At 43.3% G+C, this 16,751-nt stretch overlaps 1 long non-coding RNA gene across 2 annotated transcripts; it reads left to right on the top strand.

Moving 5' to 3' along the window:
- The first annotated feature begins 7,216 nt into the window (after positions 1-7,216).
- On the top strand, positions 7,217-10,806 carry LOC140515524 (uncharacterized). Of its 2 annotated transcripts, XR_011971066.1 has the most exons (5): positions 7,217-7,434; positions 7,537-7,585; positions 8,505-8,609; positions 8,997-9,055; positions 10,063-10,806. It is a non-coding gene; the product is annotated as an uncharacterized lncRNA (long non-coding RNA). The 2 variants fall into 2 exon arrangements; XR_011971065.1 differs by lacking the exon at positions 8,997-9,055.
- The last annotated feature ends 5,945 nt before the right edge of the window (positions 10,807-16,751 follow it).

Genomic DNA, 16,751 nt, shown 5'->3' with positions numbered 1-16,751 from the left:
GTTATTTTCTGAGAGAATAAAAATATATGAAGACAAAATAACTTCAAACAGAAACATAAATTGAAAAACAATTGAACTGCTGTCTTCTGTGTTTGCTTCCTGATCCATTAATTAATCTTGTTCTTTTCTAGCAAGGGCTCTGAAGAGTTTCCCAAGTAAGGCAAGCTGAATTTGTTTTGACAAAACAACAGCTCTCATTTTGATGGTAGATGCATATGTGCGTGTAGCCCGTCAGTTAACTCTCTTTGCTGTCCTTTCATACATCTGGATAATTCAAGTCATTTCACTGAGTTCCTCCTCAGCAAGTTTAAAAAAGCCAGACAATAATGGCTCTACTTCCTGCTAGAATCTAAGGCTGGGGACAGCTAAAAGACAATCTTCAGAGCCTACCAAGGCAGTACAAAGCAAGGGAAAAGTGACTTGAGTTTTGAGGAGAAAACAGAGAAGCATGGGAAACAAAACAAAACAAAACAAAACCTCACATGCTTTCTCGATACGTGGCATAAAATTAGCATACTTTTAGAGCCAAGAGACCATTTAAATGAAGCTTCACAGGTTTTGATTAGGAAATCCACATCAAACTTCTTAGTGATAACATTGGAAATATTAACCCATTTAAGGAGGCTAAGGGTAAAAATGGGGTCTAGGATTATTTGAAGCTAGCCTGGTTTGCTAGCTTTATAAAGAAAAACAAATTTGTCATGGATAAGTTTTTTGAAATGCAGATTGAAAAAAGACCCTCCCATCTTACAGGCTGGCCATTCCTTAATGGGAAATTTCGTTAAGAAAGAAAATCTAATGGTGCAAAAAGTACTTTTCCTCCAGTGAACTTAGTCCAACTAAATGGAACAAAAAAAACAATGTGTGTCCAATGCTTGTATTTTATAGCTGTCAACTGGCCTTGTCTTTGATTAGGGGACTGCACTTGCCTTGCAGTTTTATGGTTCCCAATACCAGAAGTTCCACTTTTAAGTCACATAAATAGGAAAATCAAAGTGTTTCAGAGTGTAAAAGTCCCCTTAACACCACTTAATCTCAACAGTGAATCACTTCAGTGCCCACTTGTTCTACTGTTTCAAAGGTAGGAGAGTCAGTATTCAGAAAGAATTCTTTTCCTATATATGGAGATCACAGGTCACGAAGCATCTTTCCAATGTTGGTAAATAATTGTTAGAAATTATTTGTTAATGATGCCCCATCAACAGACTTCATTTAAACCCACTTAGACTGCAAAAGAATTTCAGTATGCCCTAGGTGGGAGAGGGAAAAAATACCAATGAAAGTGATTAAAATGTGTTCCTTAATCCTATTACATTTCAGAAAGAAGGTTCCTTTTTCCCCTCACTGCTTGACCTTCTCAGGCTAAACTTCATATTAACTTACACATCTCGATTTCTAGATTATTTATACTAAATTAGAATAGCTAAGCCATAAACAATTGTCAAAATTTCCTCTTTTCCCACTTTTCCCATAGGACCAGTTTATTGATCATACCTTTTTTTTTTTTCCACTAGCACTGGCACTCTTTCATTTGGGATCAGTTTTAGTTTCTCATAGTTTATGTAAAGAAATTACTTACCTCTATTATCAATTTCCTTTACATTTGGGGGGCTAAGTTTTCAAAAACAAGTGAAGGCTTGTTTAGAAAATCTGAATTCACTTTTATTTCCTCCAATTTGAGTTCTCAGAAGACTTGCCATCTGAAATGTAAACGAATTAAAAATCCATTTATGAAATGTCTTAGAGAAGCATTTCCTATTCCTAAAACTCTAAACTCTAAGCTTTTCTTAGGACTCTAAGATCATAGATCTCTACTTGACTTAATGACATTTCAATTCCTCCTATTGGATCAAATACAAATAACATTTGAAATATGTTTCCCTGAAAAGCCTTCCCATCTTGTTCAGTATTCTGATATCGTTGCTTTGTTTCAGGCCTCTCTCTCTCTCTCTCTCTCTCTCTCTCTCTCTCTCTCTCTCTCTCTCTCTCTCTCTCTCTCTCTCTCTCTCTCTCTCACACACACACACACACACACACAAGAATGTACACACAGACACACAAAACCTCTCTCTCTCTCTCTCTCTCACATACACACACACTCACACCATGCATACATTAACCCCCCTCCTGCCCCTCCCACCACACAGAAATTCTAAAGCTATGCAAGCCTAAAATGAGAAAGAACTCCACTCTAGAATTTAGAAAAGAAATCTAAAAGTAGTAAATATACTCTGAACAAAAGCTCCATTCTAACCCTGCAAGAAACATAATACTCTTAGATTGCTTTCTTGTCTCCATGGGGACCTTTTTGTTCTAAGATACCAATCATTAGGGTTAATAGAGGTACCTAATATTTCTAAATTAAGTGAAATGATTCCTCAATTGGGTGGAAATATTTAACGATTGATATCTTTCAAAGTGCTAAAAATAAAATCTCTTTAAAATTGCTTGGTTGTTTTTTTTTTTGTTTTGTTTTGGGTTTTTTTTGTCAATACAACTAAAATGTGTGGATCAAATTCAAGGACCACAAACTTCCAGGCAACACTTTGGAAAAATCTTTATTTTCAGAGTACTTTATCTTACTCTTCCCCTCCCCCCTTATGTCAGAAAATAAAATGAAATTCAATTGGGGTGAGAATCAAAGCCCACAGAAGAAAAAGCAGATTCTCCACCACCACCCCCTCCCATTTAAGCCAGGCTGTAAAGGAGTTTTGGTAATTATTTTCAGAGATCAAATGTTAAATTCACTTCCTAATGGAACATCTGGGGTTCTGAGTGAACACATGTTAGTAAACATAAATATATTTCGATTCTGTACAATCTGCTTCAACGTATGTAACATGACATGAGGGCTTTTCCTTTACTCTGCTGAGTGCTTAAGGTATTGTTTCCTTCACAATACGAGGGAGCTGGCAGAAGCCTGGTGGGAGCCCATCGCCTTAAGCCTTGGGCTCTGGTCTGGGGGAGGGGAGAGGGGTTGAGGGGTCACAAGCTCTTAGCTTTTAGCCTCAGCATGACCACAAGTTTTAAAGCATGAAGGAGTCACGTGCTTTTCTTTGGGCTGTTAGTTATTCTGAACCCTTTGGGAGGGGGTGGGGGGGTGAAAGGAGGCTAGAGAAATGCTTTGTTCTCCAGGTTTTTCATTCTCCAAATATTTTGGCTGATCATTACTTTTTCAAAAACCTCTTAAAAAAGACAAAAGAGAATTACTTCGTGATTTCCTAGAGTAAAAAATAAACCTAAGTATTTTACTTTTGAAAATCATAGTAGGGGCTGTCCTGATAGACAATTACTCAACTTACATAAAGAGCAAACAGTTTCTACCAATTGTAAACTTGATCTAATTATTATGTGTTGACATCTGCTTTGAAACAATAAATAACATTAAAATCACCCTGATAAAGCTATGTCAAAATACTTGATTCTGGGTATTGTTTTAGGCTCAGAGGAGAAGGAGGGGGCGTCCTTGAGGGCATGAGAATGCTCTTGGTTAAGAAGCATCAAGGCAATGTTTTTAAAACTTTCAGACCATTTAAAGCCAGCGAAATGTCACTTTCTGAAGATCATTTTCATATCTTTGAAAGCTATTTGCTTATTCTGCTTTCTGATTTATTTAATTTTTCCTTTGTTCTTCCTTCCTCGGAAACCAAACCCATGTACATTTTGAAAGTGTGAAATTAGGACTTTTGATAAGTAATTTTTGCGTGTGAACCTTTTTCCAAAATCAGAGTAATGGGTCTTCTTTGTGATAATAGGGGATGTTTACTTCCATTGACCAGAGGGCTCCGAATGCAGCTGCAGGACACAATTAATTATGCTAATTGTGTGAGGAGCGGATGTAACCCCCCCCCCAGCTTTCTCTTCTCTCCCCCTTTTTCTGTTTTTCCTCTCAGTCAGCTCTCACTCTTCCCCCCCCCCCCTCAACTTTCTTCTATTCTTTTTCCTTATCATCTCTTTTCGGTTTCTTTTTTCTGTTCTCTCTGTGTCTCTGTCTCTCTCTGTTCCCTCTGTCTCTGTCTCTTCTGGTTGTTAAAAGGGGAAGGAGACGCCCTGGGGTTGGATCACATGATATTGTCTTCGCGCCACTTTCATAAAAAAAACAAAACAAAACCCTCCTTTTTAAAATTTATTTTTATTTATTTATTTTTTTACTCTGGGTTTTACGCAAGTTAAAAGGTAATGCGTTTATCTTACATTTTTTTAAAAAAAGGTTTGTATCATTACTTTTCTCCCCCCGTCCCTCCCGCCTTCTTCCCAATGCTGATCTTTACCATGAAAGGCTGAAAGTTGCATTGCAGTCAGTGCAGCCTCACCGGCAGGATCTGGTGGGGGGCGAAGGGGGGGGCGTTGATTTCAGGATACATAGTTTTGCCTAAAGCATCTGCCAGATGCCTTAGTGGATGTGTGTGCCGCTCAAAGTAACGCCTTTTTTTAATTTTTTTTTTTTATTTTTATAATGCAGTAGATGTAAGCCCACCTGTAGGAGTGCTCCCTCCCTGGGATTTCAATTTTGGGTTTTGGGTACTAACTTCTGAGTGGATGTAGGTTTCCAGGTTGGATCTCTGGGTAGGAGAGTTGGGAGGAAAAAGGGGGGGGCAGCCTTCGGGGATAACGTGCTTTCTTCCGCGACCGCTTCTGCCGTTGGAGGCTCACATGGCGCCCTTGCCCGCTGGTTGGATTTCGGTGCTGCAACCAGCAACCGCAGTAACAATGGGGGGGGGGGGGGGGGGGGGGAGGGTTGGTCCTGCTGCATCCTTTCTCCTTCCCTGCTTCTGCCCTTCATACACACCCACCTCTTTCCTTCCTCTACTCCTTTCCCCTCGCTCCCAGATTAACAGCCTCAGCTAAACTTTACCCAGTGCCCTCAAACCCACCTTTTTGGGACGGTTGGCCAAATCTCAGTCTCGTCCCCCTCCAGAGCCTGCTGTTAGGTAAAGATACATACTATGGACAAGGTGGGCACCAGCATCCTCCCTGGCAAAGGCAAGCCGCAGTAGTTAAAGGACGTGTGTGGAGTGGAGTTGTGTGTGTGTGGGGGGGGGGGTGCGGCGGGAGGTAGGAGCCTTTTAGGTTTTATTTTTGGAAAAGCAAGTAACCTATCGATCTCCTTGGAGGGCCACCAGTCTTCTGCAGCTCGCCTGCACTTCCTTTTTCTCTTTGGCCTTGAAGCGATGGTGGTGCAAGCAGAGGACACCAGATCATCTGCAGGGAGGCTTCCTTTTATTTAATTGTGTGTATGTGCGTGTGCGCGCGTGTGTGCCCGCGCGTGTGCTACTACCATTCAAGACTGTAGCCAAGACACCCTGCCCTGGGTGTGGATGTGTGAATTAGAGGGAAAGGCGGGAAGGGACAGCTCCCTTAGTACTGTAACTGTGGCAACCGAGGTCAAAACCTACACGTGCATGCATATGTGTGTCTGTATATCTAGATATGTATTACATGTAACATCTTTTCTCCTTCCTCCGGGGCCTTGGGACAGCGGCAGTGTTGAGGAGGGGCGGTGGCGCGCATGCGCCCAGGCTGGTCCGTCCCGAGGGCACTTTGGGAGTCGTAGTCTCATGTGCTTTGCAGCAGCTACAGGAGGAGGAGGATGAGGAGGAGGAGGAGGGAAGAGAAGGTCGAAGCGTGCATGCAGCGCCTGGCAGAGGGCCAGCAGCTCCTGGAGCAGCAGTAGCAGCGGCGACGGCGGCGGCGGCAGCTCAGGCACCCTGGCCACTGGGCAGGGACCAGACACAGTAGTAGCTCCCCTTATCCCCTTTAACCCTTAGGGCCAGAAGAGCGAGAAAGCATGCCAGCGGACTGCTCTCACCTCTCTTCAGGGTAAAGGGGACGAAAGGACGAAAGGGGGTTTTCTCCTTTTTTCTCCTGTTTGGTGGGATGAGGAGGGTTCTACCCTAAATCCCAGTGAGGAATGGGTGGTCGGGAGCAAACTTGGTTCCTTTCTAGCTCGTAAAGGCAAGGGGGGGGGGCGCAGCTTCTCCTGGGAGATATGGCTAAAGGAAGGCAGGAGCTTAGAAGGGGCAGTTGCAAGAGGAAGACACTTGGGAGCCGGACGGTCTGATCTCCATTCCGCCCCACCCAGCCCTCTCAGGGACTGGTGGGAAGGAGTATCCGGCTGGGGGAGCCTTGGCCCCCTCCCCCAGCCTTGCAGCCTTCTTTAGCCTTCTTGTCATCCTCAGGTATCTGTAGAGATGCCCCACGTGGAAGTTTCCAAGCATTTTTCCCACTCCCTCTCTCCCCTTGAGGTCCGATTGGAGCCTAGCCTCGCCCCACCTCGTCTCGCCCTGCATGCGGCCAAGACTAGGGAGGCTTCCACTCTACCACCAGGAGAGCAGAAAAACGGGAAATGGTCAGGGGACAAGGAGACTTTCTACCTGTATTGCACCAAAGGAACTGGTCCAAAGTATGCCTCGATTGTGGGCACGGGGTTGGGATAGGGCACTCTTATCTCCCATCTCCCTTTAAGTGAAGAGCTGGGACTATAGGAGACGATACTCTTCGCTTCCCCCACCCCAAGCCCAGCTCTTGCAGTTTGTCCCAGTGGGAGACAGCGTGGGGGGTGGGCGGGGGCGAATGGACGACTTGGGCTTCCCTTCCCTCCTGAGCCCCCCTTCCTTCCCCCATGAAACAAGCATGTTTGACGGGCGGGTTATTGGGGAACACAAGGAGGTAAAAGAAGTGCTCTGTGGACATCAACCCCCATCCTCCCATCCACGGTGGGGGGGGGAAGAAGGGGGGGGGTTGCCAGTTGGCGCGTTTTTTAGCACTTTGAATGGAGAACTCCATTTCCCATGATGCCCTGTTCTTTTCTCTTTAATCTCTGAGGCTTCACCACGAGGGTCCGGACGCGTGGTGCCCACGGTTGGTGCAACCACTGGTTAGACCTGGATGGGCAGCCTGAGGAGTCTGGGGCGGGATCCAGGATGGTGGGTGTACAGGGATTTGAGGGCTAAGCGGGTAAACGGAAGGCTGGTAAAGTTGAAAAGAGAAGCCCCTAGGAAATATCTTTATTCCATTCCTTACTTTCTGGCGGGGGGGGGCAGTGATGGGGGGGGCGAGGGGTGGGACTTTTTTTAAACTTCGAACTGCCGGCGGGGGTGGAGGTGGAGTTTAGTGCAACAACCAATAGAAATAGGAAAACTCAAGGGGGCGGTGCTTGGGCGTGGCTCGAAGTCCCTCCCAACCCCTTTAAAAGGAGCACACCCACCGGGGTCCAGGGTACAAATGGGAGTCTCTCGTCTCGACACCCTCTGCGTTTGGAACAACCCTTGAAGCCATTCGGGAAGCAGAGCTTTATTCACACCTTGGTCAAAAGTGTGGAAAGCTGGTAGGCAGATTTAAGATTTGAGATAATTGAGTTCCTTATTTAATCTTTGAACTTTTCTTTTTCCCCTAGGGACCATTCAGTACTGTCCTCAAGAAACGGAATTTCAGGTTTGACCTCTTTTTTCCCCTCTTTCTCAAAATAGCCGTGTGTGTGTGTGTGTGTGTGTGTGTGTGTGTCCATTCTTTTAAATTTTGTCATTCTTTTTTCAGTAAACTTTTTCAAGATCCAAAGACTGGCATAGTGGCACATTTTCATCAGGTAAGGGACTCCTGGGGGCATTAGAGAAAAGAACAGAAGCAAGAACTCTTGACAACTTATTTCTCCAAGGTTGGCAGACAGGTTTCCTCCCCATTACAGAAAGTCATAAAGATAGGTATGATATATGGTGTACTTTTAAATGTTTCTAGAATAGGAAACTTGGATAAAAATCTTTGATTCTCGTTAACAAATATTTGCCTGACAGGTATGGAGAGTTAAACAGTGTCTTTTTTTTTTTTTTTGAGTGGATGATCCTTAAGAGAACATAGGGTGGATTATGACCAATAAGTGGGACTTAAGTGTGGAAATGGGATAAGGCTGACTTGTGGAATACTATGATATCCAAGAAGGGCTAGTCTCCTTTCCTTGAATATAATGGAAAAAGATGAATCCATAAATTGTTTAAACAGAGCTAGATCAAGGGCTGGCTTAATGCAATTCTGTGAAATACATCAATGTGGCATTGTGTAGCCCTGAAGAGGGTTGTATATCTACACCCTTAAAAAGTAAGTAAACTTGGACCTCCCCCTGCCCCCATCTTTAAGGAGGTTTGGGGTGGGGATGGCAGTGATTTCTAGGCAGAAGATTTCTATATTGAATAATTCCGAAGTGAATTTTGTTTTCATCTATTTTGGATGGCGATTGAAAAGAGTCTAGAATTTTCTTAGTACTTGTAAGCAGTAAAAGTTGAACGAAGTTTATGAGAAACAGGTCAAAATTCTGTAGGATTGAAACTACCAAGTGACAAATCAGGTATGCATTAACTCGCTCCCTTCATAATATCATGACTTAAATAAATTTGCAGACATAACTTGGAATCCGTAAAAGTAAAAATTCTTGTTGCTTGAGTAAGCTGGTGCGTTTTGATTTTTAGGTTTTTTTTTTTTTTTTAGTGAATGTTTTTCTGCTTTTTCTCTAGCTCATTTGAAGAAGACTTAAAAAGGGGAAACAGCCAGGACTGAAGGACGCCCTGCGGCTTTTCTGGAGACCGTGCCTCGGTTGTGTAAAAGTGCTTATAGTGCAGGTAGGTCGGTGTAACTACTGCCCTGTGAGCACTTCCAACATGACCACGGCAATGGATGATTTGGGGCTTCCTTGGAGCTGCTCCTCCCCCCACCCCAAGTCCCCTTGAGCATCTGCTTCTGGTGTGGGCCCGTCTTGATCCATCAACTGTCCCTTGTGCTAAGGTGCATCTAGTGCAGTTAGTGATGTAGCTTAGTATCTACTGCCCTAAATGCTCCTTCTGGCACAAGCCGCCTCCTAGACAACCTGGCAAGCAGAGTCCTGATGGGTGAGAGAGACAGACCCTTTGGAGACATTCAAGAACCTTGGGGGTTGTGGCCAGCGCTCTAGAAAACCGAGTGCTTGGATGGCGGGCTTGTGCTCTCTCTTTTTCTCTCTCTTATTACAGGTGCGGCAGCGTGGAGGCTGGTCCCTGGTCCTGGTAGTGCCAAAGTGCTCATAGTGCAGGTAGTTTTTTGCAAATAACTACTGTACTATGGGCACTTCAGCGCTCCTGGGTAATGTATCACTGGGGGGTGGAGGGGCGGTGGGGCAGATGGAACAGTCACCCAACTAGCATTAATCCCGGGGCTACTCACAGTCAGTTTTGCAGGTCTTGCATCGGCCTATGTCGATTGCTGTGCAAATCCATGCAAAACTGATTATGAGGGCGTTTGCAACTGCAGTTTTCGGACCGCCTTCCCTGCCGCCTTTGAATGAGCTGCTACCGAAGATTGTCTGTGGCTGATTTCTCTGCGGGTGGGGATTTGTTGCATTACTTGATCTTGTGTCTATAAGAGTATTGCACTTGTCCCGGCCTGTGGAGGAAAAGAGGACTTATCTTCATCTGTTCCTGTAAGGACCAAAAGGGGCCAATCTGGCTGGTTTGCTGTTGTCGGGTGGATCACGATGCAATTTTGATAAGTTTAGTAGGAGAAAAATTGCACGGTATCCATCTGTAAACCGCAAGACCTTATACAGTGGCAGCTTGGGGGGGGGGGGGGGAAAGGAGGGAGTTGGGCGGGATCTGCTTGGGGGACTGGACTCCTGGGCGCTAGAGAAAGGTTTTTAGCCCAAGATACTTCTGTGTATTTTGAGAAAGGGGTTAATCTTGTCAATAGATGGATTAGCTCACCTTGATTTTTGAAGTACAATGTGCTGAATTAACTCTATCCACTAATGTTTTCATTCCGTCTGACCGCTTGAATGAAGTAGATTGAATGAAATACAAAAGAGCTCAATTTCAGCTCTTTGACTATGGGTAGGTACACAATTGTAAGGCTATCTTATCTCTTGGAGCGAAGGCCCAGGGGAAACAAGCAATTGTTCTTTTGATTTGTCAAAAATGTTACTTCTGAAGTTGAGCTGCAGTCGTAACAGTGTGAGCCTGGCTAATGTATGAATTTGTTCATTTAAACACTCAAGGAAATGAATAGCAGTTCATATTGCAAGTTTTGTGCTTCCCCATTTTGCAGATGAAGAAACTGACTCGGCAGCCAGACCTTTTGATTCCTGATAAAATGATTTGAGGTCCTTATTCTTTAAGGCAGCCGTGGCTGAAAAGCAGCAGTCCAGAGAAAGTGGTTTAACTGCCTAATCCCGGCTACCTGGAGAAGAGCAGAGAGCGCCGGCGACCCCTTGCTCTCGAGTGTCCTCTTTGAAAGTTAAATTGTAGGTCTTCAAGACTCCTTCCTTTAAATCCAGTTTCCTAAGCTGTGGAAGAGTTACTTGGGTTTTTCTAGTATTGAATGTTGTGTAATATTCTCTGGCAAATAGTGTCTATAATGAATCTGGGAAAGGGAAAGAAGGGAGCCGTCTTCCCCACGATTTGAAGTTTGGGGGAGACCTGGGTTTGAGTCCCACTAGCACAGCCACGAGCTAGCCCTTAGACCACGGGCAAGTTACTGGCCCCAAACGAGGGCCAAAATGGCATGCTAATTACAAAACCTAATTCTCTTTCAGGGCGGGAAGGCTTTGGAAATGTAAACTGCTAAAGAAATGTAAATTACCATGTTCAACTTCCTGTTGCCCTGTACTCTCCAAGGAATTCTTTGTGCCCTTCCCCCACACTTGTATCTTGTATATATTATATTATCTCTTTTCTCCCTTACCCCTTGTAAAATGGAAGCCCCTTGAGGGGCAGGAATTGGCCTTGTGTCTTGGTATCCTCAGTGCCTGTCACATAGTAGGCTTGCTTAATAAATACTCGTTGGATTGAATGCGTGTTTCGGAGTCTTATTTCAATCCCCTTTAATTCCTTCAGTTGGAAGACAGACTGAGCACAAAATGAGTTTTAGCTCAAACCTGTTGCTCGGTTGTAGTTATGCCTCTGGCTAAGGGTGATTCTTTACTTCAGTTAAGAATTTTGTAAGGTTAAGTCCATCCCAAGGATATAATTGAGTGGGGGGAGGGAGAGGAAGGGAGTGGGCTGATGGAAGCTTAATTTCTGATTTTATCAGGTGTAGTCTTTAGCAACATTTGGGTAAAAAAGGAACATAGAAAATTCATGTAGTAAGCGAACTATCAAACTGAGGCATGGAATCTGTTTACTAGCTCTTGAGAGTAGTCTGCAAACTAAAAAAAAGTTACTTCTGAACTAGACAACTAAAGTGCTTCTTTTATTTCTGGCTTTAAAATGGGCATATTTGTGCGGTAGCTAAGGCAATGCCCAACTCCCCAGTAAATGGGTCTAAGGAAAAATTCCAACTTAAATTACAACCAGCACAATCCAGAAGCCATAAGAACTAGGTCAAAATTCAAGTAACTGAGAAAATCAGTTACACCATAGGGGTTCAAATTTAAACAAAAAGGATAAAGCCTATTTAAAGACTTAGTGTTTCAGCATTAGTGCATAGCGTGTTTGGAATTCTTGCTATGTGTCTCCTACCTTGTTGGAACCAATTATGATTGCTATCTGGATTTTTTGAAGCAGATCAAGTTTGATTGCAATATCACTTGACAAAGAGGTCTAAGCTTCATTTACAATCTCCTTAAATTGCTCTGACCAAACCAGGGACATAAGTCTACATCAAGGCATCCTCCGTTTGATTCCTGCAACAGTTGTTATGGCCACCAGTTTAAATTTGTTGGATAGAACTGGTGATTTTCAGTATTAGCTAGCTTGGAGATAGGGCTCGACTGAACTTCCAAATGAGTTATTTGAATTTTGATAAGTTCTTGTTCCTGTATTCGTGCTGGTTATAATTTACTCCAGGGGGAATTTTTCCTTAGGCCCATTTTCTGATGAGCTGGTCATAACCTCAGCGACAATACTAGGACGAACACGCAAATGCCAGCCTTTTATTGTGCATGTTCCGCAATCTACAGATTTGGACATGATTAAGGTTGAGAAGTGAACGGAGTAATTAGGAGCTGCTTTCCATTAATCACACCTTTCTGGCCCAGGAGCCATGCATATGGTTTTTCTTGTATTGTGGAGCAGCCTTTAGCATTCTTCTCTGCTTTAGAAGTGAAATCCTCATATGTATCTTTAATGGTATACCACTTAAAGATGGCCGCTGGGGTGTGAGCCTCCTGGCTTGCAGGCTCATCACACATTCTTTCCAGACTGATCTCACATTACTCCCCCCTCACGCACTCTACGTTCCAGCCCAACTGGCCTGCTTGCCATGCACGACATTCCAGCTCCTGTCTTTGCCATCGAACAGACTGTCCCCCATTTCCTGGGCTGGAATGAACTCTCCTCCCTGCTGTCTCCCTCACCCCCCCCCCCTTCTCCCTCCCCCAGTGATTAGTTCTTTCTTCTCCCAGAAATTGTTTTGTATGCATTGTGTGTGTGTCTCCCCTCCACACCTCCCTTATAGAATAAAAGCTTCTTAAGGCCAGAGACATTTGTTTTTGACGTTCCCCCAGTCTCGGGCATATGGCAGAAGTTTAAAAAATATTTATTAAGTTGAATTGCAAGTGTCGATTTTAACACCAATAAATGAAAATAAAGCCCCCAGCTTGCTCCAGTTGAGGGAACTACCAGTACTCCAGGAATTTCCTTCCCCCAATTCATGAACTGGCCCATTTGCTGTACTGGTGCTCACAGTCTGACTGTGTTTATCTTCTTCCTTTCCCCAGGCTACTTAATTTGGCTCTGTGAAAAGTGGCCGCCTTTCCCATTCATTGACTTGAGTTGGGTGGACCATGGAAGCCTTAGCTCTCCTTAAGGAATCAGTGGACCTAAAAGCTCACATTTATGGGGGTGGAGGGAGCCTGGGGGTGGCAGTCAGGAACTCTATCCTAGCTTTGCTGGTAGGTTAATGCTCTGTTAGATGGTCTTTCTTGTCTTTCCCAGCTCTACTTCCCTAGGGAATGTCTCTTGTGGGGCATCATCCCTATGAACAGATTCTTAAAACACTCTCTAGGATAAACTTCCGGCCTCTGGGCTCAAATTTCTTTTTCTACCACATGAGGGCAGACTGTCTTTAAAAAAAAAAAAATGGAGGTGGGGGAGGTGAATGCTTTTGTGTAAGGAATTATTGATAATGGTGCTGAACGTGGGGGAGAACTGGATTCAGCGACAACAGTAGGCATAGAATTATACATTTAGAACAGTCCTGAGATGTTCGTTTCTGCTGTCATGCTGACATGTATCCAAACCATAGCATTTAGAGAGAGATGGGGTTCTCAGGGCTGCTTTAGCCTGTAAGATAGCTTTCCAGGTTCCCCCTGGACTGCCTCCCACACACACATTGCTAGTCCCCTCCCTCTGAGATCACCTTCCATTTGCACTATATGTATGTCTTGTATGTACATAGTGATTTTGGTAGAATGTGAACTCCTGGAGGTCGACTGTTTTGTTTTTGTATCCCTAGGGTTTAGCACATAGTAGGCACTTAATAAATGCTTGTTTATTAAGTTTATCCTCTGATGGACAGAGGCCCAGACTAGGTTCAGCATTCAACCCTTTTTTTCTGAAGCACAAACACACACACACAGATATACATATGTATATCTATATATAACAATTTTCTGTTTACAAATCAATTCAACAAATGTTGATCCCCTTCTTATAGCAGGTCCTATGGTTCCTCTTTGTGAGTTCAAATCTGACCTCAGACACTTAGCTACTTGACACTGCGTAAGTCACTTAACCCTGTTGATCTCAGTTTCTTCATCTATAAAATGAGATGGAGAAGGAAATGGCAAACAACTCCAGTATCTTTGCCAAGAAAACCTCGAATGGGGTCACAAAGAATCAGACACAATTGAAAACAACTGAACAACAATGAGTGATATAAAGATAAACTAGGGCTTAACCTAAACGAATAAGGACTCACCCCTGTTACTGATTACATTGCTGTTAGAGAACTTCCGGGTAAGGATATGTCCTCCATTAAAGCAAGTCAATACTTCCTTTTGAATTATGGTCTTAGAGCCCCGAGAGGTTTAGGTGACTTGGCCAGGGTCACACAGTCTGTAACAACACACAAGAGTTTAGGACCAACTTAAAATTATTCTTGTTTGTTTGTTTGTTTGTTTTTTGTGGTGGTGGTGGGGACGTTGCATCAAAAATACGTGACTACATTTGGTGCCTTAACTACAAACAATAGCTTTAGCCAATCTCCCCCCCTCCCTGCTTCTGTAACTCATAGGAAACAATAGATAATCCAAGATTTAGTCCAAGAGAGAGGCAGCTTAATTTAGTACTTCTGGTTGCAGAAATTAACTTCATTAAAAAAAAAATGAAACAAGTGACTTCAGTCTCATGGTATTGCTGGGAAAAGTGGAGGTGGGAAGGTAGATACGAGGGGCAATGAGCAGGAAACAAAATAATGAATGGGATGAGGGGTCCAGAGGTTGGGGGAGTACAAAGAGATCCTCAAAAAATTCTGAGATGAATTTTAAACCTAAACTGCTTCTGCCATCCTGTTATTTATTTGTTGCATAGAGCTTGAAGTTACCACTGCTTTTTCAAATGCTAATTTATTTCTTCAGTGGAGAAATTCTCTTCAGCAAATGTAGCAGACTCAACCCAGTTTTTAATGGAAGGGAACATGCATCTATTAAGCACCTATTATGTGCACTGTGAGAAGCACTTTACAAATACCTCATTTGATCTCCACAGCCACCTGGGGAGGTAGATGTTATTAGTCTCATTTTACAGTTGAGGAAACTCAGGCAGACAGGTTAAGTGACTTGTTTAGGGTCATTCCTTTAGGAAGTATCTAAAGCAGAATTAAAACTCAGGTCTTCTTGATTTAAAGTCCAGTGCTCTATCCACTGTACCATCTAGCTTTCTTTTCCTGAAAGCAGTGTGATGTGTTGTTGAATGTATTTGATCTTGGAACCAGGAGATCTGGGTTCAAAACCTGTTGTGTGATAATAAGAAAGTCTCTTAACTTTTTAGCCTGGTTCAATATCTGTATAATGGGGATAATTAGGTACTACCTACCTCACTGGGTTGTGAGGAAAGTCTTTTAACATTTTGGGGTCCAGCTATATTTTTTAATTGGTATAGGGAACTCCCAGAGTGGCAGCTACCTTCACTGGGGCAGTTCATCTGTAACTTTCCAGTTTTCGAGAGTTGTCTGACTCACACAGCCAACATATGTCTTTCTGATTCTAGGGTTGGCTCTTATTGTACTCCACCATGTTGCTCCTCAAGTTAAACCTTCTAGGGCTACATAAATATGAATTAGTAAGAATCTCTCCTTTCCAAATGACCCTCTCTTCCACTGATCCACTTTGCCATTCTTTTCTAGAATCTTGTTTCTTTCCACCCCTAGTCATTTCAACCTTCATTGATCTCTTTTACTTGTGCCTACAAACATGCTGAAGTCTCCTCCATCTGATTTTTCCTTGAGTGCCTGCCCCCATTCTCCACTTCCTGATACCACTGGGGTCTGTGCTTCTCTAGTCTTGAATTACCTCCACTGTTTCACTATCCAACTCTCTTGAAGTCCCTGCAAGTCCCTGTAAGGTAACCTTGTGCCTATCACTTTGTGGAAAGGGTCAGAATTTAGAGGATCTTGGCTCAGATCTTGCCACTGATACTTACTGAGTGACCTTGGGCACATCCCTTAACCTCCATATACCTCAGTTTCCTCCAATGTAAAGTGAGGGCAGTGAGGTTGGATGGCCTGTAACGTCCCTTCTTGCCCTAGATAGATGATCCTAAGGTCCTGTATCCTTAGTCATCACATGACTAGTCCTGTAACTTCTTTCAAATTCTTACTTTCATAGCCATTGACATTGAATATCTCCTTTCCCCATCCCATGTCCTTGGTTTTCCTACAGTTCTTGTCTTATTCACCAATTCAATCTGGTAACAAGCATTTCTTAAATGCCTCCTATGTGGTAGGTGTTGGGAATATAAAAATGAACAGTGAGACTGCCCCTGTTCCCAAAGAGCTGCTATACAGTGTCTAAGAGCCAGCTCAAATATTGCTTTTTCCCTGGCTGGGAGGGGATCTTTCCCACCCCCATTCCTGATTTTTATGGCAATACATTCCATCCATGCAATTCAATTCAAAAAGCGCATTTCTTGAGCCTCTACTTGGTTTTAGGCACTGTGCAAGGAAGGCACCGAAGGCTCAAAGGCAGACATGAAACTTTTCATGATACTTATCTGTCTTTTTGCTGTTGCTAAATTTTAAACTTTATGTTTCATTCTGCTCCTTGCACACAGGTACTCCATGAAGTACAGGGGGATTTATATTCTCTTTTTTACATATCACAATAAGCGAGTAGCATGGTCATATTAATATTATTCTTAACATTAATTTTGGGGGTCCACTTGTAAAATGATGTAAATTGCAATGATAATAAGGAATGGTGGATTCAGAGTCAGAGGGGTTTGGGTTCAAATCCTGACTTACGCAATTATTGGCTCTGGTTCTTTCCCTGTGCCTCAGTCTCTTCTTTGTAAAATGAGGGAGTGCCACTGAGATCCATTTCAACTTTAGATCTATCATCCTATGAGGTATATTAAAAAAAAAATCTACCGTATGCTACAGAGGCTGATGTTTTGAAGACAGACCTAAAATTAATTTTTGATAAATATATTGGCCTGAAATTCTACTTATTTGTAATAAACAATCATAGTCCTGTAGAACAGAAAATGAAACGTATTGTCCTCTCAATAGAGATGTAAGGAACTTTTGCCTGGATTCATCACCTGCCAAAGGCCAGGTGTGATCCAGAGTTGTCAATG

The sequence above is a fragment of the Notamacropus eugenii genome, chromosome X, assembly GCF_028372415.1.
Source record: "Notamacropus eugenii isolate mMacEug1 chromosome X, mMacEug1.pri_v2, whole genome shotgun sequence".
NCBI lineage: Eukaryota > Metazoa > Chordata > Mammalia > Diprotodontia > Macropodidae > Notamacropus > Notamacropus eugenii.
Note: the sequence above shows the minus strand (reverse complement) of the source record. Positions and strands in the feature narration are given on the sequence as shown.